Below are 22,343 nucleotides of genomic sequence, written 5' to 3'. Positions count from 1 at the left end.
CACACATAGATGATCACTCTGATCTTCCAGGAGACCAATCCTTTGGGTTTACCTTTACATTATCTGCCAAAACAACCTCATGTCTTTTTCCCATCCTGTTTTCCTTCTTTAATATTCTCTTGCATTTTCTATACTCTTCTAGTACCTCATTTGCTCCTTGTTACCTATACCTGCTATACTCCTCTCACTTCGTCTTTACCAGATTGCTAATATCTCTTGAAAACCAAGGTTACCTATGCCCTAAAATGTTTACCTACATATACTTCTGTCATCTGACCTGTCTGGCTCCCTAATAGGAGATCAAGTAATGCATCCTCTCTCATTGGTACCTCTATATATTGATTTAGAAAACTTTCCTAAATACATTTGACAAACTCCAAACCATCCAGCCCTTTTACAGTATGGGAGTCCCAGTCAATATGTGGAATGTTAAAATCTCCTACTATCACAAACTTCTGTTTCTTACATTGGTCTGCTATCTCTCTACAGATTTGCCCCTCCAATTCTCTCTGACTATAGAGCGATCTATAATACAACCTTATCAGTGCGATCACACCTTTCCCGTTCCTCAGCTCCACCCATATGGTCTCTGTAGATGAACCCTCTGGGCTGTGCTATCTAAGCAGCAATATTTTCCCTGACTAGCAATTTTCTGATGCCTCACTCCCTTCATAAATAGTGGAGTGATATTTGCAATCCTCCAATTCACTGCAACCAGGCCAGGCTGCATTGATTCCTAGAAGATTATTACAAATGCTTCCATAACCTCTACAGCCACCTCCTTCAGAGGCCAAGGGTGCATTCCATCTGGTCAGCAGACTTATCGAATGTTAGACCATTTAGCTTCCCAAGCACCTTCTCTCTCTTGATCTTGACTGCACTTATTTCTCTTTCAAGAGAGCCATGAGACTAATGACTTCCACAGTGAAGATTGATCCAAAATATTTATTCAGTTCCTCTGCCATCTCCTGGCTTCCAGTTACAATATCTCCAACATCATTTTCTATTGGTCTTACATCTACTTTTATTACTCTTTTTTGCTTTATATATTTAAAAAAAGCTTTTAGTATCCTTTTTGATATTACTTGCTAACCTCCTTTCATAATTCATCTTTTCATTCCTAATCATCTTCTTATTTGTCTTCTCCAAGTTTTTAAATGTTTCCCAGATCTCTATCTTCCCACTTATTTTTCCTACCTCGTCTTCCCTCTCTTTTGCTTTTAATTTGGCTTCAACTTCCCTTCATCAGCCACAATTGTCTCATTCTTCCATTCACAATTTTCTTACTTTTTGGTACGTGCCTGTTGTGGTTGAGAAAATGTCACGTTCCATGGGTTCACAGAGAGACGAGTCTGGACACAAGTGTTATAATCAAAGGTAACTTTATTGAACTTGCAGGAAGACATCAAATGATACATAATTACTCTACTACTAAATGATTACAGATAGACCATGACTTACAATGGTCCAATTTTTTAAAATTACGATGGTTCGAATCTGTACCTTACTTTGAATTTTCAGAGTCTCCTGACAGCGCTGGTCAGTCCCCACACTGATTCCACTGCCCCACTCTTTTCCAACAGCCCTGTATCAGTCCACACACTGATTCCACTGCCCCACTCTTTTCCGACAGCTCTGTGTCAGTCCCCACACTGATTCCACTGCCCCACTCTTTTCCGACAGTGCTGGTCAGTCCCTACACGCATTCCACTGCCCCACTCTTTTCCGACAGCCCTGTGTCAGTCCCCACACTCATTCCACTGCCCCACTCTTTTCCAACAGCGCTGGTCAGTCCCCACACTGATTCCACTGCCCCACTCTTTTCCGACAGCCCTGTGTCAGTCCCCACATTGATTCCACTGCCCCACTCTTTTCCGACAGCCCTGTGTCAGTCCCCACACAATGATTCCACTGCCCCACTCTTTTCCGACAGCTCTGTGTCAGTCCCCACACTGATTCCACTGCCCCACTCTTTTCCGACAGTGCTGGTCAGTCCCCACACAATGATTCCACTGCCCCACTCTTTTCCGACAGCTCTGTGTCAGTCCCCACACTCATTCCACTGCCCCACTCTTTTCCGACAGACCTGTGTCAGTCCCCACGCTCATTCCACTGCCCCACTCTTTTCCAACAGCGCTGGTCAGTCCCCACACTGATTCCACTGCCCACTCTTTTCCGACAGCCCTGTGTCAGTCCCCACACACTGATTTCACTGCCCCACTCTTTTCCGACAGCCCTGTGTCAGTCCCCACACTGATTCCACTGCCCCACTCTTTTCCGACAGCCCTGTGTCAGTCCCCACACTGATTCCACTGCCCCACTCTTTTCCGACAGCCCTCTGTCAGTCCCCACACTGATTCCACTGCCCCACTCTTTTCCGACAGCCCTGCGTCAGTCCCCACACTGATTCCACTCCCTCACTCTTTTCCGACAGCCCTGTGTCAGTCCCCCCACACTGATTCCACTGCCCCACTCTTTTCCAACAGCCCTGTGTCAGTCCCCACACTGATTCCACTGCCCCAGTCTTTTCCGACAGCCCTGTGTCAGTCCCCACACTGATTCCACTGCCCCACTCTTTTCCGACAGTCCTGTGTCAGTCCCCATACTGATTCCACTGCCCCACTCTTTTCCGACAGGCCTGTGTCAGTCCCCACACTGATTCCACTGCCCCACTCTTTTCCGACAGCCCTGTGTCAGTCCACACAATGATTCCACTGCCCCATTCTTTCCAATAGCCCCGTGTCAGTCCACACACTGATTCTCCTGCTCTGCTCTCTCCCCACAGTCCCGTGTCGGTCCCCACACTAATTCCGCAGCCCTCTTCCAACTTTCTATTTTTTCAACATCTGATGGGAGTGCCAGAATATAACCCCATCATAAATTGAGGACCACCTGTATATGGGCATTCACAATGGATGCAAGTTGGACTCAGATACCAGTGGCCATCTATCTTTTACACGCTCCCACACATATACACACTTCACACACAGAGACTTTCAAACACACACCCAGCTCCCTGTACCAGGGGTGTGGCTCTCTGCAAGCACTGATTTATCGCAGTACTATGGCTCAACTTAAGTGGAGAACATACCTTACCCATGATGCCTTCAGTGATGTCCACAGTAGCAACCTTGCACGGAGTGATGTCTGGGACTTCGACCAAGAGGCAATGAGAGAGAAATATTTTATACTGTTCTGAGCTGGACATCTGGCAAATAATGACACTGGGTCATTTAAATGAGCCAATGGCAAGGTGTATATTAATGAGTGGCCAGAGTCCAATCTTGTTTAGCAGGTGATGTGACTTCCAAATAAGTTTCAGACAAGGAGGTCACATGACCCTCTGCAATCCATAATGTTCCAGAGAGGCCACGTGTTCCTCGTCAATCCACATATAACCCCTGTCCTGCAGTTTCCTCATTTTTCTGATCTGCTGTCTTCCCAATTATGTGTTTATCCAATCAATTTTGGCCAGTTTCTCTCTCATCCAATTGTAATTTCCTTTTCTCCACTGAAATACCACACATCAGGGTCCAACCTCCTGATCCTAATCTCCTGTAAACACTCAATAATCCCCACCTCAACATTCTATTCTTCAGATTGTGGCTTGTTATCCCATTCAGATTACTGTGGTCACTGGTCCTCCACATACCAATGCATCCATGATCAGGCTGCATACATGGAAGCAATAAATATTTGATGTTTTGTTGTGAGTGATGAAACACGTTTGATAGGTCTCAAAGGAAAGGACTCTGGACACAGTTTTGGTAGAGAAGGATTTTATTCACAGAAGGCAAGTGTGGGAAATGGTAACTGATACAGCGCGCGCACACACACACACACACACACACACACACACACACACACACACACACACACACACACACACACACGCACGCCCACACGGAATTTACAGCAGACATGGAATAAAGCTAGCGGCAGTGAAATAACACATATAGTTTATTAGCGATTGCGTGAAAACGTCAGGTCAACAATGTACAGTTTATTAGCAATTGTGGGGAAAAAGTTGCTAAGTGATTAAATATACACTGGCAATTAATAATGAATGTGGGAACAAACTGCATACACACACAAACAACCAAGGGAAAAGTCAATACAATGCCTACCACCCCTTGACTCCGTGCAGGCTCTATGCTATTTAGGGATAATAATCAACACTTCCAACCCGATTTAGTGCACAGCTCACCAACAATTTCTCCAATGCTTTTCCACATTCCTCAGCCTGGAGTGAAGCAGGGTGGTCCCTTAAAGATGGCAAAAGAGAGAGAACGAAGAACACATGGCACCTTTATAGTGCTGGAGGGACCAGCCCAGATTATTACCAGAGACAAGTGGCTCAGTGCCAGAAGGGTAATTCCAATTACAACAGCCAATGGTCTAAGGCCAAGTACAGGCAGGATGGAGAGTTCAGTTCAGGTATTTTACATAGTTCCAACAGCAAGGTGTGCACTAATGGGTGGGGCAGAACCAAACCTTGATTGGCAGATGATGTGTGCTCTGACTAGGTAGGGGGGGGAGTGCTGTCATATGACAGCCACAACCCTTCACAATACAGTCTTGGGCTGAAAACACTTCATCAGATCCTATTGCGACATCCTTGAAAGTAGTTAAAGAATATCCTTTTTGTAGCCAAGTGGCGAAAGTACTAAATGTTAAGGTGGTGGGTAAGGGGCCAATCAAGGGACCTGATTGTCCTGAATGAGGTTGACTTTCTTGAGTGTTATTGAAATCAGTTTTCCAGGCCAGGAAAGAGTAATAGGATATTAGAACATTGATCCTCCTTGCTCAACTAGTTTTTCTTTATGCCCTGTGTGGTTCCCCATCTGGAGTTAGCATTGCAATGCAGAAACTGGAGGGCATAGGTTTAAGGAGAAGGGGTGAGTTGGAGAGGTACAATGAGGAGTAAAACATTCATGTAGCCAAGCCAATGGGACCGATCGAAGAAATTCAACCAAGAAATAATTATTGCTACTTTTTGATGAATAAAATTATTTTGGAAACAACGTGCAATTGTAATTTCTTCGATAATTAATTGGTATATTGATCGATATTAAGCTTGGGGAAAACTTGTTCAAATTTATTATCATCTGCTTGTATAAGTACAACTGTATGAAACAATGTCCTTCAATCCTCTGTGTAAAAACATGCAAACACACATACAGACATAGCACACATACAGACAAATGATTCATATGCAGTACATATATACATATAAAAAAATTTGTAATATTGTTAAATAAAAAGTAGAGTTTAGAAATCTGTGTTATATATATTAAAGGATAAATGTAAAAATGTAAGAAAGCCTTCATATGTTAAACAATTCTATCAACTTGACATTTACATACAAAGCAAAATGTCCAATTTATTCATTATTTGCAGGAATATACATATTTTTTATATGACATGTCTTTCAGGTGTACCAAAACCGCTGAACAGAAAGCCATGCAAAAGGTACAGCCCAGTACATCACAGGCAAAACTCACCCCACCATCAAGAAAATCTACATGGAATACTACCGTCAGAGAGCAGCAGCAATCATCAAGGATCCACACTATCCACGATATGCTCTGTTCTTGCTACTGCCATCAGGAAAGAGATACGAGTGCCACAAGACTTGTACCATCATATTCAGCTATCCCTCCATCATTAGACTCAAATAACAGACTCAGACTCATTTGAGGACTCTTATTTTGCACATTATTTATTACTGAATATTTATATTTTTATCTATTTGCAGTCAGTTTTTTTACATTTTTCTCTTTCTTGAGTACAGTTTACACAACCAATAAGTAAAAATCATACCTGGCCTGCAGAAAAATCAATCTCAGGGTTCCATGTGGTGTCATGTATGTACTCTGACAATAAATTTGAACATACTTTAGAAGAAGTCATTCATTGGAGCTATTCGTGTCAGGGATTACATAATATAGAGCTGTTACATTTAGTTTATATTGAGGGGACTACAAAATTAGTCACAAAATTTTGTAGCTGTTGACTGTAAATAATGATTAAGTTGGACATTTTGGTTTGCATGTGAATTGTTTAATTCTTACATTTTAAAGGGAATGCAGTGTCATAAATGCATATGAATGTACCTTTAAAAACTATATTTACCATGTATTATGCCTTCTGATACTTCCTGTATAAGTATTGTTATGCATTGAGCATTGTTCACCCTTGATCAAGGATATTTGATTAGAAGTCCTAACATTGTTACAATAATATAGAATAATCGAATGCATGACATTTATGATTCCTAATTCTCCGATTACCCATGGTCTCTCTCCCTTTTGACTCTCTAGGCCCATTTCCAGCCTGGGATTTACTTGCCATGAAGGACATGAAGGAATGATAAGACATTTGGCCATATCAACAGCATGACTGAATTTTTCAATGGGAGACCTACCACTGATATGTTTTTGGCATGCCATGAAATGACTGATCAATCTGCTTCTGTGGATTCCAATGAATTTCAAGGCCTATATTCCCAGATCAAAAGCTTATGCTGGAGATTGAAATACTCCTGATACTGGGAGAGATTTTCTGTATTTAGTATGAAACAATTAATCCTCAAACAAGCAAAACAAAGGCACTTTGATATTTGTATCTTCCACAGCAACTTAATATGAAAAGTGAGTGCAAAGGACATTGGTAAATCATGAACCTTGTGTCCCAGGAGTAAAAGTCACTGTGGTAGTTAAAATTCAAGAGGCTGCAGTTCCTGAATCAAAAGCAAAGGGAGATTTGTTAATGGAGTGACCGCGTTGCTAGACTTACTTAAATATCCAAAACCTGTATAGAAGGAACACATTTTCTCATCAATTAAATTTTATTATCCTCACCATTCTTCCAAGAGTTATCAAAGGATTGGTTTAACAATCAATCAAGGATTGGTTCATCAAAAAATGTGCTAATTTGCAAAGTAGTCCTTACAGCCTTTCATGTACCATACATACACACACACACGCGCACATACATAGTATGGTGTGTGTGTGTATGGTTAGTGTAATGCCTTTACAGCACCAGCGATCAGGACTGGGGTTCGAATCCTACGCTGTCTATAAGGAGTATGTGCATTCTCTTCATGTCTGCGCGAGTTTTCCACGGGGCTCCAGTTTCCTCCCACTGTTCGAAACGTACGGGGGGTTTATAGGTTAATTGGGTGGCACAGACACCTGGGCCAAAATGGCCAGTTACGTGCTGTATGTCTAAGTTTTAAAACTTAATTTAATATACCTTACATTTCTCACTAAACTATGGAGAGTCTGAATTGCATATGATCAAAAGTTGATAATAGTTAATATTTGAAATTAAAGCCAGGTTAGAAAATGTACACAGTTACACATAGGTAATTTATTCCCCATTTGTTCCCCTGTCCATACAATGGCATTGTTTGTTTCTGGAACATAATTCTACCCTACCTGCCTGTATGAATGTTGCCAATCTCTCTGATTGAGTGACCTCATCAACAAAACACAAAAACTACTTTTGTTTTTTTCCTGTTCAGGCGCCTGCCTACATTTTGTTAAAACCTTGATGAAGGGCTCAAGCTGGAAATGTTGGTTAATTATCTTTGACTTTGCTATATAAACGACACTGTCTGACCTGCTGAGTTTCTCCAGCATTGTCTTCTTACTTCAATCACAGTTTCTGCAGATTCTTGTGTTTTTCACAAACTGCTTTTCATCTCTGGATGTCCATTGGGATGCAATACCCAAGGCCTGAAAATGATCAATATGAGGGAGAAGAATGCAATTGAGAATGATCAGGATTTTTCTTCTAAAACTGAACATATAAACTCTTAAAAAATGTAGTAATTGCCAGAAAGGCAAGAATTATATTCTGTGAGGTCATATCTCATGCAGGCACTGCCATCAATTAGCATGGGGCAATGATCAATAGAAGCCTGTTGTTAGCATTGCAGGTTCACTATTGACTCAGGAAGCCAGTAGTTCCATGGTTTAAGTTAAGGCCAAAGAGGACATGAAGCACTGCCCTGCACTCCTTGCAAGCCATCAGTCTACATTGATCTCATTAATTATCCCAGGCTAACTGGCAGCAGCCATTATGATGTGCAGATTTAAAACATCAAAGAAAAAGGGAGGACACAAGTAAGCCTGCTGGAAAGATTTAGAGAAGAAATGAAAGTGCTGCATAAGCTTTAACATAATTGTCCCCACCAAGTGCAAAGCAGAAAACAGCTTTTGATGTAACATTTTATAGAATCCAGCAAACAAATGGAGAATCAGCACTCAAAGTATTCATAGTTTTACGAACTGATTATTTTCATGGCTAATGTTTCAGTGCCATGAAAATAATGATTGTGAGTTTATGACAGATTTGCCACAGATGGAAAATGTGACTATTGGAGCAGAATGAGCTCTTTAATAGACATGGCATTCATCTCTTTCATCCTGATTTGCCACATTATTCCTGATGTTGTAAAGTTGATAAATATAAAATCAGTCTTTCAGTGTATACACATACATATTATATGTATGTGTGTGTGTGTGTGTGTGTGTCTGTCTGTCTGTGCGTGCACGTGTGGGTGTGTGGGGGGATGTGCTTGTGTGTGAGGGGGCTGTGGGGGAGTGTGTTGTTATGGGCCTAGAGAACCCAACACCCAACCCCAACCCGCCAATTTTCCCTTGCAACCGCTGCAACCGTGCTCGGACTTGCCAGTCACCAACGAGCCTGCAGCAGACGTGGACATACCCCTCCATAAATCTTCGTCCGCGAAGCCAAGCCAAAGAAAGAAAGAAAAGAAGAGAACCCCAAAACCCAACAGCAATAGAAATTCACCAAGACAAATAGTTACTCATACAAAAGTCATTTTTAATTTTCTTTAAACATAAAAACAGGATCAAACTTTAACTTATTACTATCAACTTAACCTAACTTTACCCCCTTCTAATTCCAAGCACATTTGTATGTAATATGTATAAGTTCAGGAAAGTTCTTTGATTCACAGTCCAATCTCACTCCTCATTCCTCCAGGTTCACTGGTATCAGGCCATTCTTATACTGTGCACAGAATTTAACATTTATGAATTTTCAGCAAGCTCTTGCGCTTAAAGGTAATTGGTCACCACTCAGGAAGATTCTTATTGGTTTCACAGAGAGATTTGCTGCTCTTTGGACACACACAAACTGATTTACTTCCATCAGACACTTCAGTGTCTTGCCAAAGAAACTTAACCCATCAGGATTTTCCAAATGATAACCTCTTCTTCTGCAGGTCACCACAGAGTTCCTTTTGTTTCCCTTATTTCAAGTGAAACACTCTAGCCAGCCATTTCCTCTTGTATGGATCACAAGGGTTTTCAACAGGCTAAACTCAGAACTCACAACCCATCTTCAAAATGGGGTTTCAACAAGCTGCCAGCTTGCCATGACTGCAGAAGCCAGTTCTCTCTTTCTCTCTCTCTTAGAGAAAGCCTGTTTGGTCTCCTCTCTCCGTCTGCTTGCAAAAACTACATGACCTTCTTACAACAGCAAACCGCAACCAGACAGATTGTAGCACTAGATCCAAACTTCTGTGTCCATTCATTTGTTGTTTTCAAAACAATAATTCTTTACTCCACAACATGTCCAATTAACACCTACTTGTGAAGTACCTGTAGGCATTCTTCAAAGTTTTTTCAAAGGCAATCGTAGCCTGGACTGTCTGGCTTGAGCAGAGCTCTGGCATTGTAAATGAGAGATCTGTTTTGTGAAGTGTGTTTGTTTGTGACCTACACTACTCCCACAATCTACCTCCTTCAAAAACATATCTATACATAATATAAAATACAATATAATCTTTCACAGTGTATGTGGGTGTGTGCATGGAACAGGCTGCCAGGAGTAATGGTAGAAGCAGATACAATTGTAGCATTTAAGAGGTATAAAGACACGTAAATATGCAGGGATATGTATCATGTTCAAGCAGCAGAATTTTAGTTTAATTTGGACATCATGTTCGCAGAGAAGGCGGGGACGGGGTACTGAACTTTAAGATCAGCCATGATCTCATTGAATGGCGGAGCAGGCTCGAAGGGTCGAATGACCTACTCCTGCTCCTATCTTCTATGTTTCTATGCTTCTATGACTCTTGGACTGAAATCCTTCTCCCTGTGTGTACTGCTCTATGTTCCATATATTTATTTATCTGGTAAAACTATTCAAACACTTAATGATCGTCAACTCTTTTCATCTCTTGTTTAGGGCTAGAGTCACAGACTCTCTCCCAGTACATTCTAAGAAATAGAAGCTTCTAGAGAATGGCAGAGGCACAGCCACTCTGGGTGAGAGTTTTCACTCCCAAATTGCTCAACAATTCTTTTATACACCTTGTGGAGTAAACACTATTCCCACAGTTTCAATTTCAGTTTTCCTAAACAAACCAATGCCCCTCCAGAGGGAAAATACCAGGTTGTCCTGAAATGTACTAGGGCAAGAAGCAATATATGCCATGGGCTGATTGGTGCTTCAATCCTAGCTGCCAGGCCAAGTTATAAGGTTCTATATGTGCATCAAGCACATCAGCCCATAGTCTGCCCTTCTTCAGTTGAGGTATTCCCATAATCCATGGCAGAGAAGCTTAATTGTTGAATTCTTGCTCAGATCCTAGACACTTGGTTTCTTCCCAGGCTTTCATTCACATTCTTTGGTGTTGAGGTGTGAGGAGTTTGTCTAAATGCAGTTTCCCTCACTAAAGTCTACATTTATCCGGCACTGTGTATATTATAGAGTAATTCATTTGCAGCACTTAATATCCTTCTCATTGATGCAAAGTGAACTTCTTTACATTTCCCGAGGTTTCATTGCTGTTTTCCAGTATGTTCACAATAATGTCAATTATCGTATCTTGGAACTAAAATTTGGAGCACACCTAAACTGGGAACAATTCTACACACACGTATGCACATAGACACCACACACACACATGAACAAGCAGACCACACACACACACACACACACACGCGCGTACACACAGGCATAAGCAGGCACACATATGAGCATACACACGCTCTCTCTCTCTCTTTCTCTATTTATCTCTCTACAGATCTCAGTGCCCCCAGCTGATTTATCCAAGAATAACGTTTTATGCTTTCTCAATTTCTGTAAGAATAATTTAAATGATAGATACCTTTTGCTAATACCTTGAAAATACACAAATATAAAAATAATTACTGCATGATTTTCAGTTAGTACCATACTTTGAAAGTGCAAACAAATGCTACACAGCTCATTACTTGAGATATCTATAGGCTAATTACAATGACCTTACTTCACTTTGCAAAATCCACTCTTTCATCAGCCAGTGCTCAGGTCAGTGACATATTCATACTGCATCATCAACTGAAAGTGGTTCGCTGTCTATAGCAGACACATTAACAAGTGTTGGAGACTTGCTGGCTGTCACAACTACACTACCCAAAGACACTATGAATGGTGATAGTACTTAATCAGCTGCTAGCCTGGGTGAACCTGCATTGATTAGGAAACAGCATGCCTCTTGGAGCTTTGCATGTGTACCTGCCGCTTTGGAATCTGTACAGGCTTAGAAACAGATACAATCACAGCACCACATTAATCTTCTCACAAACCAGTGGTAATACCTCAGGAGCAAAACATTTTAATCAGCTCTCAGGAGATTTATTGAGTTTGCAGAGCCATCAAATGCCTGTGAAAAGCCATTCTGTGGTACCATTATCTGGTGCATCTCCTCAGTCAGGGTCCTCAGGGGGAGTACTTCTCAATGACAAAATGGTGACCTTACTGGTATCTACATCAAACTACTGACTTTATTTCCACTAGAAAGTGACTTCAATTTTTGTCATTTTGCCCCTGCATTCAACAAATATTCACAAATTGTTCATCAAGAGATCGACTTCTATTGCAACTTAAAGGGACCTTGATGTCCAACAACTGTTATGTGAAAAGAGGTGGGCCCAGGCAATTTGATAAAGTAATTACATGGCCATAATCATGTGTCACCATTCAAGCCAAGTGTAGAACCTGAGTAAGGAAACCTCGTCTGTCACTGAAGTTCTACCTGACCCTGGTGTTGGAAAGAATGAACCTTGCCTTGTGGTCACACGGCATTCCATCCAGATGGACTTTATCACACCACCTGTCCTCAAGCGAAAATTTTCTGCATAAATCATCTTTGACCATGAGTCCACCAAACAGGGGTTGGCATAGAATGAACGCATCCATGTCGGATGGGTCATTTGTGTATCATCAAAGAACTTTCAAACAAGCACCAAGACCTTACTTGGCTGATAACTGAAGGGCTTTACTGTCAGATCCTTTGTGTTCAGCTAGAGAGGCATTATCACCACACGTGGTCCTGAAGGCAGCCGGACAAGGGCTCAGATAGTCATCCATCTACTTCTAGAATACAGACAGAAAGGAATACCATCCATGATCTTTATCAAGCTTCACCCAGAACACGTGTAATGCAGGATTTTGTGCCAGATGGGCTTTTCCCAAGGGCATTCACAGAGACAAAACAGCAACTCCTGGCTGGAAGACTATGAATATGGTGAATGAAGCCATCTTTCTTAACCTCCCTTGTCTTCCAGAGCAAGGAACTGCTGAATTCCACATGTTGCAGACTTCATGTACATTGACAAGTCACATGGTCTAGAACTGGATTGCTTGTGGACCTGCTAAAGCCGAGGTCAGTTTTGTGGGGAAATGCTACATATTAAACCCTTCCTGCCATTGATCCTGAAGAGCTGTAATCTGTGTGAAAATTCCTCTGTTGCTCAAGGAAAATATGTAATGGGAAATTGATATCATGTTGACATAAAGCCAATGGAATAAAATGACTGGTATTATATCCATGCATGAGCATTCTGTTTTATATATATTTGCAGATGTTAATAATACAGTGATAAACTTAGAGTAAAAAAAATGTATCCTATAAATTAATCATCCTCATGAATGAGCACATGTTGCTTCAAAACTAAAAATGTATTCTGCAACAGAATGTAGGAACCTCATGTAGGGCATCTAGAAACTTCACAGTCTCCTGTAGGTGCAAAACTACCTAAATTGGCCTTTCGAGTCCATGCCGTTTCACATGAACCACTCCACTCCCTAACCACTCCCCAACCCCCTCCCACACTCCGCTCATATCCTCCAACCCCCTCATATCCATGTATACATCCAACATTTTCTTCAATGACAGAAAGGTATTAGAAAATGATCAGAAGTAAATATCATGTTAAATTGTTCTGACGGAGTCAAATTCCAATGGAAAGACCCAGAGTAATTTCTGCAAATACACAAAAGTGCTGGAGAAAAACTCAGGGCTCAGGGTTCAGGGTGAAATGTTGGTTTTATATCTTTGCCTCTTATGTACATTGCAGGACCAGCTGAGTTTCTCCGGCACTTTTATATATTTACTACAATCACAGTGTCTACATTCATTCTTGTTTCACTCTCCAACTAATTTTTGATCACATTTTCATTCTTTCTTCTTTTCTTTGGCTTGGCTTCGCGGACAAAGATTTATGGAGGGGTAATGTCCTCATCAGCTGCAGGCTCGTTGGTGACTGACAAGTCCGATGCAGGACAGGCAGGCATGGTTGCAGCGGTTGCAAGGGAAAATTGGTTGGTTGGGGTTGGGTGTTGGGTTTTTCCTCCTTTGTCTTTTGTCAGTGAGGTGGGCTCTGTGGTCTTCTTCAAAGGAGGTTGCTGCCCGCCGAACTGTGAGGCGCCAAGATGCACGGTTGGAGGCGATATCAGCCCACTGGCAGTGGTCAATGTGGCAGGCACCAAGAGATTTCTTTAAACTGTCCTTGTTCCTCTTCTTTGGTGCACCTTTGTCTCGGTGGCCAGTAGAGAGCTTGCCATATAACACGATCTTGGGAAGGCAATGGTCCTCCATTCTGGAGACGTGACCCACCCAGCGTTACCCTGCCAAATAGATACTGCTATTTACAATCTTTAGCATATAACATGAGTGCATACAGTTAGTTTTGTGTTGCTTTTAAGCCAAAGAAAAGGGCTGCCTGAATGAGTAGAGGTCCAATTATCAGCATCTGAAAGCTGGCTTCAATTTGTGTTACCATGTGTTACTGTCTATTTCTCTACATAACAATTCAAGTATTGTTCACTGTTAATTTTAATTTAAAATTAAACAGACACCTGCAATTCAGTACTAAAATGTTAAACTATTAAAGCTACAATATGGAGTACTCTGTAATTTGGCCTCTGCTCTTCTTGCAGAAAGCATTCCAACTGATTCCAAGTGATCAATCTCAAATGACTGAGTATTTAAAGGGCATTCAAGTATTCAGATTAGTGGCACTACAGTTGGAAATGCAGCCAACAGAACTGGCTGTCATAGCACCTTGACCATGTCGACCCTCTGGTCATGAGGGAATGTTCACAGCCTGCTGAGCTGACATATGTGAGCGGATTCCCCTTTCTTTGGCTGCCAAATAAGCTTTGTCGGCTTATCACCAGGGGCCCTCCCTATCAAACCAGCAGCTGAGCACTTGAAAAATAACTCATCACACAGATGCCTAAAGTGAAAGGATCATGTCATAATGTGCAAGTGTACTCAGAAGCCCTGTAATCCAAGTACTGTACTAACACTTACAGCAAGAGAGCTTAACGGCTGCAAATTGCTGAACTTCAGAAGGTGTAAAATTAAGAAAGAAATGTAAGAAAGGTATGGGAACAGAGTTAGCTAAAGCTACTGAACATTGCATCAACAGGTGGACACAAATATAAAAGAAAACAGGGTGATTGGAAAATGTTAATCCTCATTTCAAATGTACATCATCATCCAAGTGAAGCTGAAGTCTTGTCCTTGGATAAAAATCTTTCTGGTTCTTTGGCACCGCTATGTTGTAATATCATCAAGAGATAGCAAGTGATAAAATTCACTATCAGAGGGAAATTCTGCAGGATCAAAAATATTTAAGTGAATCCAACAAAACTGAGAGAAATAAGCAATTATCAGAAGCCTATCTATCAAAGCTTGTTCAAAGTCCTAAAGGAAAGAAGGGTAGGGTGGGGAAGTATGGGATGAGAATTCCAGTCCAACAAAGCTGGAGTCCAAGAGCGAGACGGAGGGAGCAAGAATTCACAGAGAGACCAAAGCAAAAGGTTTGTCGAGAATGTTTTGGGCAGGGTGAAGGGAAGCCCCAAAAGCAATAAGAATTTTAAATTAAGAGGGACAGGGCACCAACAGAAATCAGAAAGGAAAGGAATGTTGCAAAATAGCACTTGGCTTGCAATTTGATAAGATGTAATATGATTCAACAATATGATGGGACAAGATATGATGTAACATATCTGTCATGACATCTTGTGGCATGATACAATGAAGAAAGAAAAACTTTGAGTATATTCAATATAAAATAATTATAGCTTTCTCAGTGAACTTGCAAAACTCAGTCGCTACTGATCTGAATGCTATGCACTCTAGTGATAGTTACAAAGAGTCATTTAGTTTCAATTTTATAACAAAGTGAAATCACCTTCAACCAAAGCTCAAATAAACTTCTGACCTACAGCCATTCACCAGTCAAGTAAAACATTAAAGCCCCTTTCACACTTGCCAGTGATCCCAGGAATCGAACATCAATCGGCCTTTAAAGTGGCAAGTGTGAAAGCAAAATCTGCTCAACACCAGCATCAAATGACATCATCTCATGCTGGGGAATGCCAGCTTCGACCCCTAGTACAATCCCTGGCATCTGCAGATGCCGGCGTTGAGATCAGGCAAGTGTGAAATGGGCAATTGCATTGCAGGCACTTCTGATTAAAGTAGAACACACCAAATGCTGGAGATAACCCTTGCAAGTGTGAAAGCGTTCAGTGTCCCAGTTAGGAGTGGTCTAGTGTGAAAGGCCAAATCCCCATTCAGACATGGGATGTCTGATTTACTGGGCTGCAAGTGTGAAAGGGGCTTTAGACTTGTAGCTGCAGCAAGTCATCAGCCAGGGAAATAGAATCAAAATGAATATAAAATATAACTGTCTCTGACTGATCTTGAGGACTTAGGTCGAAGTCAATAATCCATGACAAATACCAATTTAATGAAAAGTCCAATATAAACAGAGACAAGGTCCAAATAAATAACCTAGATTGGAATGGAAGTTGAAACCATTGGATAGAAAATAGCAGGCTATGTGGCAATATCTTAATGTGTGTCAGCATTATGCAGATTCTCCCTAGAGGTACAACAATCTGTAACACCTACCCTTTGAACATTGTGCCACCATATCAATAAAATAACGTGAAAATTGAGGTGAAGACTCAATACCAAGTAGTGCAAGAAAATCAGGCTACAAAATGGAGAAAATGTCGGTCTTTCTTGCATCTGCAAAATGGCAGCAACGCCAAGCGATGTCCTTAACACCATATTTCTGGCTGACCATTTTAGATGAACATTAAGTCGTTTGCTCCATGCAGGTTTTGGGATAGTTCCTGCAGCCACCAAGAATTAAGTTTGGTTTTGCTAACTTTTTTTCTAAGTCACAGGGAGCAAGAGTGAACCTCTCAGTTCAGGGAACCCTCGAGGTCAGAACCCACAAGCAAGCACAAAGCCCAACCCATTGACTGCACTGACAGCAGGATGGCAGCATGGGACTTTTCCTCATGTCCAAGCTGGAATCTCTCCTTCAAGACAAGCAGGCAGAAAGAGGCTGCCAGATTCATCTCACTGCTATACAGTATGTGTCATCTTGCAATTCATAAAATAGCTCCCAATATTATCCACCAAACAATAGAAATGCACAGGATAATTTATTCAGTGTGAAGCACTTCAGGGCATTTTAAAATGCATATTAAGTCCCAATTGCTTATTTTTGTTGCACGAAAGCTTTAGAGAAAACACCAAATCAGGTCCCCCACAGAGAAGTTATAAAGTTGGCCACTTGAAATTGAATTGAAATGGGACTCCAGTGAGTCTTGATTTTTTTAAAATGTCAAAAACAAACTTTATTCAAAATAAATATATGCAGGAGATACGATACCATCAAAAGCACCACTCCACTTTTTCCATCTTTGGCCACTTTGTTTTGCAGCAAACTCCTGTATGAAAACCACACAGAAGTAATATATATTTTAGCAGAAATGAAGGAATCAGGGGCAAGGGAGATCTCACACACATTCACTCAAAAGGATATGCTAGTCATAGTCAACAAGGAGTCAAAATGGAGGTACTGTCCATGGTGGGTGTAGTGGTGGCAGGGCCAGTGCTACCATTAGGCAAACTAGGCAGCCGCACACCTCAGAGGGACACTGTTGAAGAGAGGAAATTTTGCCCCACAGTTCAGGTAGACCAAGGGGAGGGTTCAGAGTCGGTGTCGGGTGCCTATAGGCTAACTGCCGAGGAAAGGGTTCAGCCTTTGGAGTCGAAAGCTACGGTGTGCACCTGTAGGCAAACTACCGAGGGGAGGATTTGGAGTCGGGCATCGGGACCTCCCGACACCCAACTCTGAACCCTCCCCTCGGCCTACACGGGAGCTCCCAATGGCCAAATTCCAACTCCGAACCCTCCCCGTCCCCTCAACCGGTGTGCATGTGCGATAGTCAACCTAGGAGAGGGTTTGTAGTCAGCATCGGGAACTCCAGCATGTGCCTGTAAGCCGAGAGTTCGAAGTCAGTGTCTGCTGAGGGGAGTCTTACGTAAGCCTAAATGTGAGGTATTTACATTTATTGTTTCAATAACTCTAACATTGGTTTGAGCAATTTATTAACACTTCATCAAGGAAAGTCCTGGCCCCTCTTTAGAGGATCATAATTCATGAGCAGATTTGAGACCAACAAGGGTAACTTGTTAAGAATAGCTCAGGCAGGTACTAGTTAGTTTCTATTAGCAGAAAATCTATTAATATTCATAGATGAAAAATAAAAATATATAAATTCTTAAAATAAATCATCTCAGCAATTACTCCATGCTATTTTTGTCATTATATTAATGATTTTATTTATCCGAGTTGTCAGTTTCATAAAAGATTGCCATGCTGAAATTATATAGTTACATTTCACTCAGGGTTCTCCATCAATGTTCTGATAGTTGTGTAATATGGAGATACTCTCCTTCCAGGCAGTTCTTAAAGAGACATGTAACCAACTTTATTATTGCTATAGTTGATGCCGTGTCACCGTGGTGCAATTAATAGGGCGACGACTTCACAACCACAGCGTCCTGGCTTCTGCCCTGAACTCTGGCCCTCCCTGTGTGCAGTTCGCACATTCTCCCTATGACCGTGTGAGCTTCCTCTGGATGCTTCAATTTCCTCTTGAATCTCAAAGATGGGGGTCTGTAAGTGAGTTGTCGAATCTGGGGGGGAAAAGATAAAAATGTGGGAAAATAAAAAAAGGGAATATCATAAACTTGTAAAAATGGTTACAGGAAAGTCGGAGCAAACTTGAAGGACTACAGGGGCATTTTCTTACTGCATAATTCTTGTTGAAAAAAATGAACACTGGAAGGTATATACGCTAAAGGTGTGTGAAGTAAGAATTTTAATGTTGTGTTGCCCTTGGCAGAGGTATGAATTCTACCGAGTGCCCTTTAGATCAAAATAATTTGTGTGCCAAAATATTTTCTTTTGTATTTGAGAAAGATTATCAAAGATTGAAGTATTACTTATTCTTGCAATTTAAAATTTTTTTAGCAGTTTTAAGTTTTGTGCTTTTCATTTTTTTCTACAAAACATCTGTTTTTGAAAATCGAAGTGGGCAATTTTTTTGGGCGAGAGGGTGCAAGAAACTGGCCTTGCCTAAGGTGCAAAATAGTCTGGCACTGGCCCTGGGAGATGGGGTGGTGTTGGTTGGGGAGGGGAGGGTATGTTGGAGAACAGGGGAGTAGCACTTCAATTCACAGGAGGAGCCAGGAAGGAAGTGGCTACAATCACCTCTTCCAGGAGTGGCAATCCCCGCACAATGAAACAATGCCGAAAGGAAACTCACATCATGGTGTCCAGTGCACTACTGCATTCACATGCAGAGCGGAGATCCTCACAGAATATGTGCATTATTCAAGATGCCACTCATTAGGAAATAAATTGATGTTGTATCAAGCTATTCCAGTAACAAAGCTGGGATTTTTTTTCCTTTACCATAAGATCTGCAAATCAGATTGTATGGAATTTTTTACATATATGGTCTCCCTTGCCCAATGATTTATCTTCTTTTCATTTACTGCCTACCTTATCTGTGTACTTTCATGCAAGAACATTTGAAAGACTTTTCCCTTGAGTGAAAAAATCAATCTTTCAAACAGAATCTTTCAAGTCTCCATTATTTAGTGCCACTATGTTACCACAACTTACTCATCGCTCTCCTTAAAACCCTCAACAGATCTGCCAATCAGTATGATAGTGATTCAGACAACTCCACACAGTAATCACCAAACCAGTCAGGCAAGTAATGGCTCCTTAGCAATGTTTCAACTGCACTGCACGATTGAAAGCTGCACAAAAGACTGCATAAGTAACAGCTCTCAAACTGAAATGCTCATAAACAATAAGGCCTGTGTCTATGACCTCACTGTTTAGTCAGTAGGCTACAATCATTAATTACCTCGTAAACTCTGTAACTCAGTCATACATCTCCTAATTGTAAAAAAATAATATGGATATGGAGGTAAGAAATGTTAGAAATATGTAACCAGCATTTGAAAGGAGAAAGGGCAAATTAAGGAATGTTGGGTGTCAAGTCTTCAAAACCTCTTTTCTCTTTGCAGTCACTGTCTGATATGTTGAGTATTTCTAACGCTCTATGTTTGAATTTAAAATCAGCCTCATTTAATGATTTTCCTTCTTATATTTAGATCCTACGGGGAGAAGATGATTCATTCTGATGATTCTGGGACTATTCATTAATCAGAGAAAATGCTTCCCTCAACTGGAAATACACTTTGCTCAGAGATTGGTTGCAAAGCCTTTGAACAGGTTTCCTTTTTACTATAGTAAATTTCTCTTGAGTTTGCTTGATCCAATATCAAGCCCTTCTCTCCCACACAAGAACCATCTTCAGCTGACAAAACTCAGAACAAAATTGATGCTTATATTTATTTATAAAACAAATAATCAGACAGAATCAATAAGATCCAACAGAGGGTCAGTAGTGTAGAAGAGTAAGTCACCTCACAGGCATGTAAATCACAAAATTCTGTAGACATTGTGATTGAAGTAAAAACACAAAATGGTGGAGAAGCTCAGCAGGTCAAACAGTGTCCTCTATGTAGCAAAGGTAAAGATACACAACCAATGCTTCGGGCTTGAGCCCTTCATCAAAATATGAGAACATGCCAGCAACCATCCAAACAGAAGAGTGTGGGGGGGGGGGGGGTGGGAGGGGGTTAGGGCTGAATGGGTGAAAGTACCATAAAGACAGGAAAAAGGGGAAGGAAAAGGCAAGCAGGTGTAATAGAATACAGTAAAGTCACTGTTCATGCCATGTGGCTGGAGATTTCCCAGATGGAAAATAAGCTGTTGTTCCTCTAATCTGGGGGTGGTCAGGGTGGGACAGTACATAAGGTCATGGTCAGATATGTGAGCACAGGAGTGTGACCCAGAATTGAAATGGTCGGCCACTGGGAGGTCGCTGGGGTTGCAAACAGAGCGGAGATGCTGAGTGAAATTATCTCCCATTCTGTAACAGGTCTTTTTGATGTAGAGAATACCACAAAGGGTGCACCAGATGCAGCAAATAAGTCCTCTAGATGTATAAGTGAAGTGTTGTTTCACGTGAAAAGCATGTTTGGGGCCCCAAACCATGGTGAGGGAGGAGGTGTGGCGCAAGTGTTGCACCTCCTACTGGCACTGGGGAAGGAGCCGGGGGTGTAGTAGGAGTGGCCATGGGTACCTGTAAGGGTCTCAGCTATGCCTGCCTGTTTGAGGGCTTTGTGCAGCAATCCATGCAGCAAGCCTACACAGGCAAGACCCTCCAATTCTTCCTCTGGCATATGGACGACTACATCGGGGCTGCCTCATGTTCCTGCAATGAGCTTGTCAAATTCATTCACTTTGCATCCATCTTCCACCCCCATCTCAAACTCACCTGGTCCATCTCTGATAACACTCTTCCCTTCCTGGATCTCTGTGTTTGCATCTTGGGAAACAAGCTTTCCACTGACATATACTACAAACCCTCCAACTCCCACCCTACCTGGACTACACTTCTCTCACACACTTTCCCCTGCAAGGACTCCATCCACTTTTCTCAATTTCTCTGTCTCCACCACATCTGTTCTAAGATGAGGTCTTCCAGTCCAGAGTTTCTGAAATGTCTGCCTTCTTCCACAAAAGTGGGTTCCCCTCCACCACTATTGACTCAGCCCTCACCTGCATCTCCTCCATTTCCCACTTATCTGCCCTGGCCCACTCTTCCCCCAGATGTAACCAACATAGAATCCCCCTCATCCTCATCTACCACTCCACCAGCCTCTCCATCCAACACATCATCTGCCAGAATTTCCAGCACTTACTACAGGATCCCACCACCAGAAAGCATTTTTCCCTCTCTTCCACAGGGACTGCTCCCTCCGTGATTCCCTCGTTCACTCTTCGCTCCCCACCCATCACACCCCCAGAACCTTCCCCTGGGCCCGCAGGATGTGCAACACTTGCACCCACACCTCCTCCCTCACCATGGACCGGGGCCCCAAATAGGCCTTTCACCTGAATGTGTACATGCAGAGGACTTATTTACTACATTCTGTGCACCCTTTGTGGCATTATCTACATCAGATAGACCGGTTGCAGACTGGGAGATCACTTCACTCAGCACCTCCGCTTCTTTCCCAACCACAGTGACCTCCCAGCGACCATTTCAATTCTGAGTCACACTCCCACACTCACATGTCTTTCCATAGCCTTATGTACTGTCCCACCCTGACCACCCACTGATTGGAGGAACATCACCTTATTTTCATTCTGGGCAGTCTCCAGCCACATGGCATGAACATTGACTTTACTGCTTTCCATAACACCTGCTTGCCTTTTCTTTCCCCTCCCCCTTTTTCCTGTCTTTCCAGTTCTTTCACCCATACAGCCCTGCCATTCCAACCTCCCCTTCATTGCTGCTGTCCCCTCCCTCCTATCTCTACCTCATCTCCTGCCTTTGCCATCCCCCTCCCCACCCACCCACCCCCCCATCTTTTGTTCAGATGCTTGGCAGCATTTTCTCATACTTTGGTGAAGGGCTCAAGCACGAAGCATTGGTTATGTATCTTTGCCTTTGCTACATAAAGAACAATGACCCGCTGAGTTTCTCCAGCTTTTTGTGTTTTTACAATACAGCAGGAGGTTTTGTCTGTATTGAAGTCTGAGCCTCAATGGCAGTTAGCCAACAGA

General features: G+C 42.0%; 1 long non-coding RNA gene across 1 annotated transcript; it reads right to left on the bottom strand.

Annotated features, from left to right (window-relative positions):
- Positions 1 to 17,936: 17,936 nt before the first annotated feature.
- LOC138753422 (uncharacterized) lies at positions 17,937 to 19,480 on the bottom strand. The gene is made up of 2 exons (XR_011351157.1): positions 19,317 to 19,480; positions 17,937 to 18,322 (listed from the first exon to the last, which is right to left on the bottom strand). It is a non-coding gene; the product is annotated as an uncharacterized lncRNA (long non-coding RNA).
- Positions 19,481 to 22,343: the final 2,863 nt, after the last annotated feature.

Source organism: Narcine bancroftii, chromosome 1 (genome assembly GCF_036971445.1).
Source record: "Narcine bancroftii isolate sNarBan1 chromosome 1, sNarBan1.hap1, whole genome shotgun sequence".
In the NCBI taxonomy this organism is placed as follows: domain Eukaryota; kingdom Metazoa; phylum Chordata; class Chondrichthyes; order Torpediniformes; family Narcinidae; genus Narcine; species Narcine bancroftii.
This window is presented reverse-complemented; position numbering and strand designations above follow the sequence as displayed.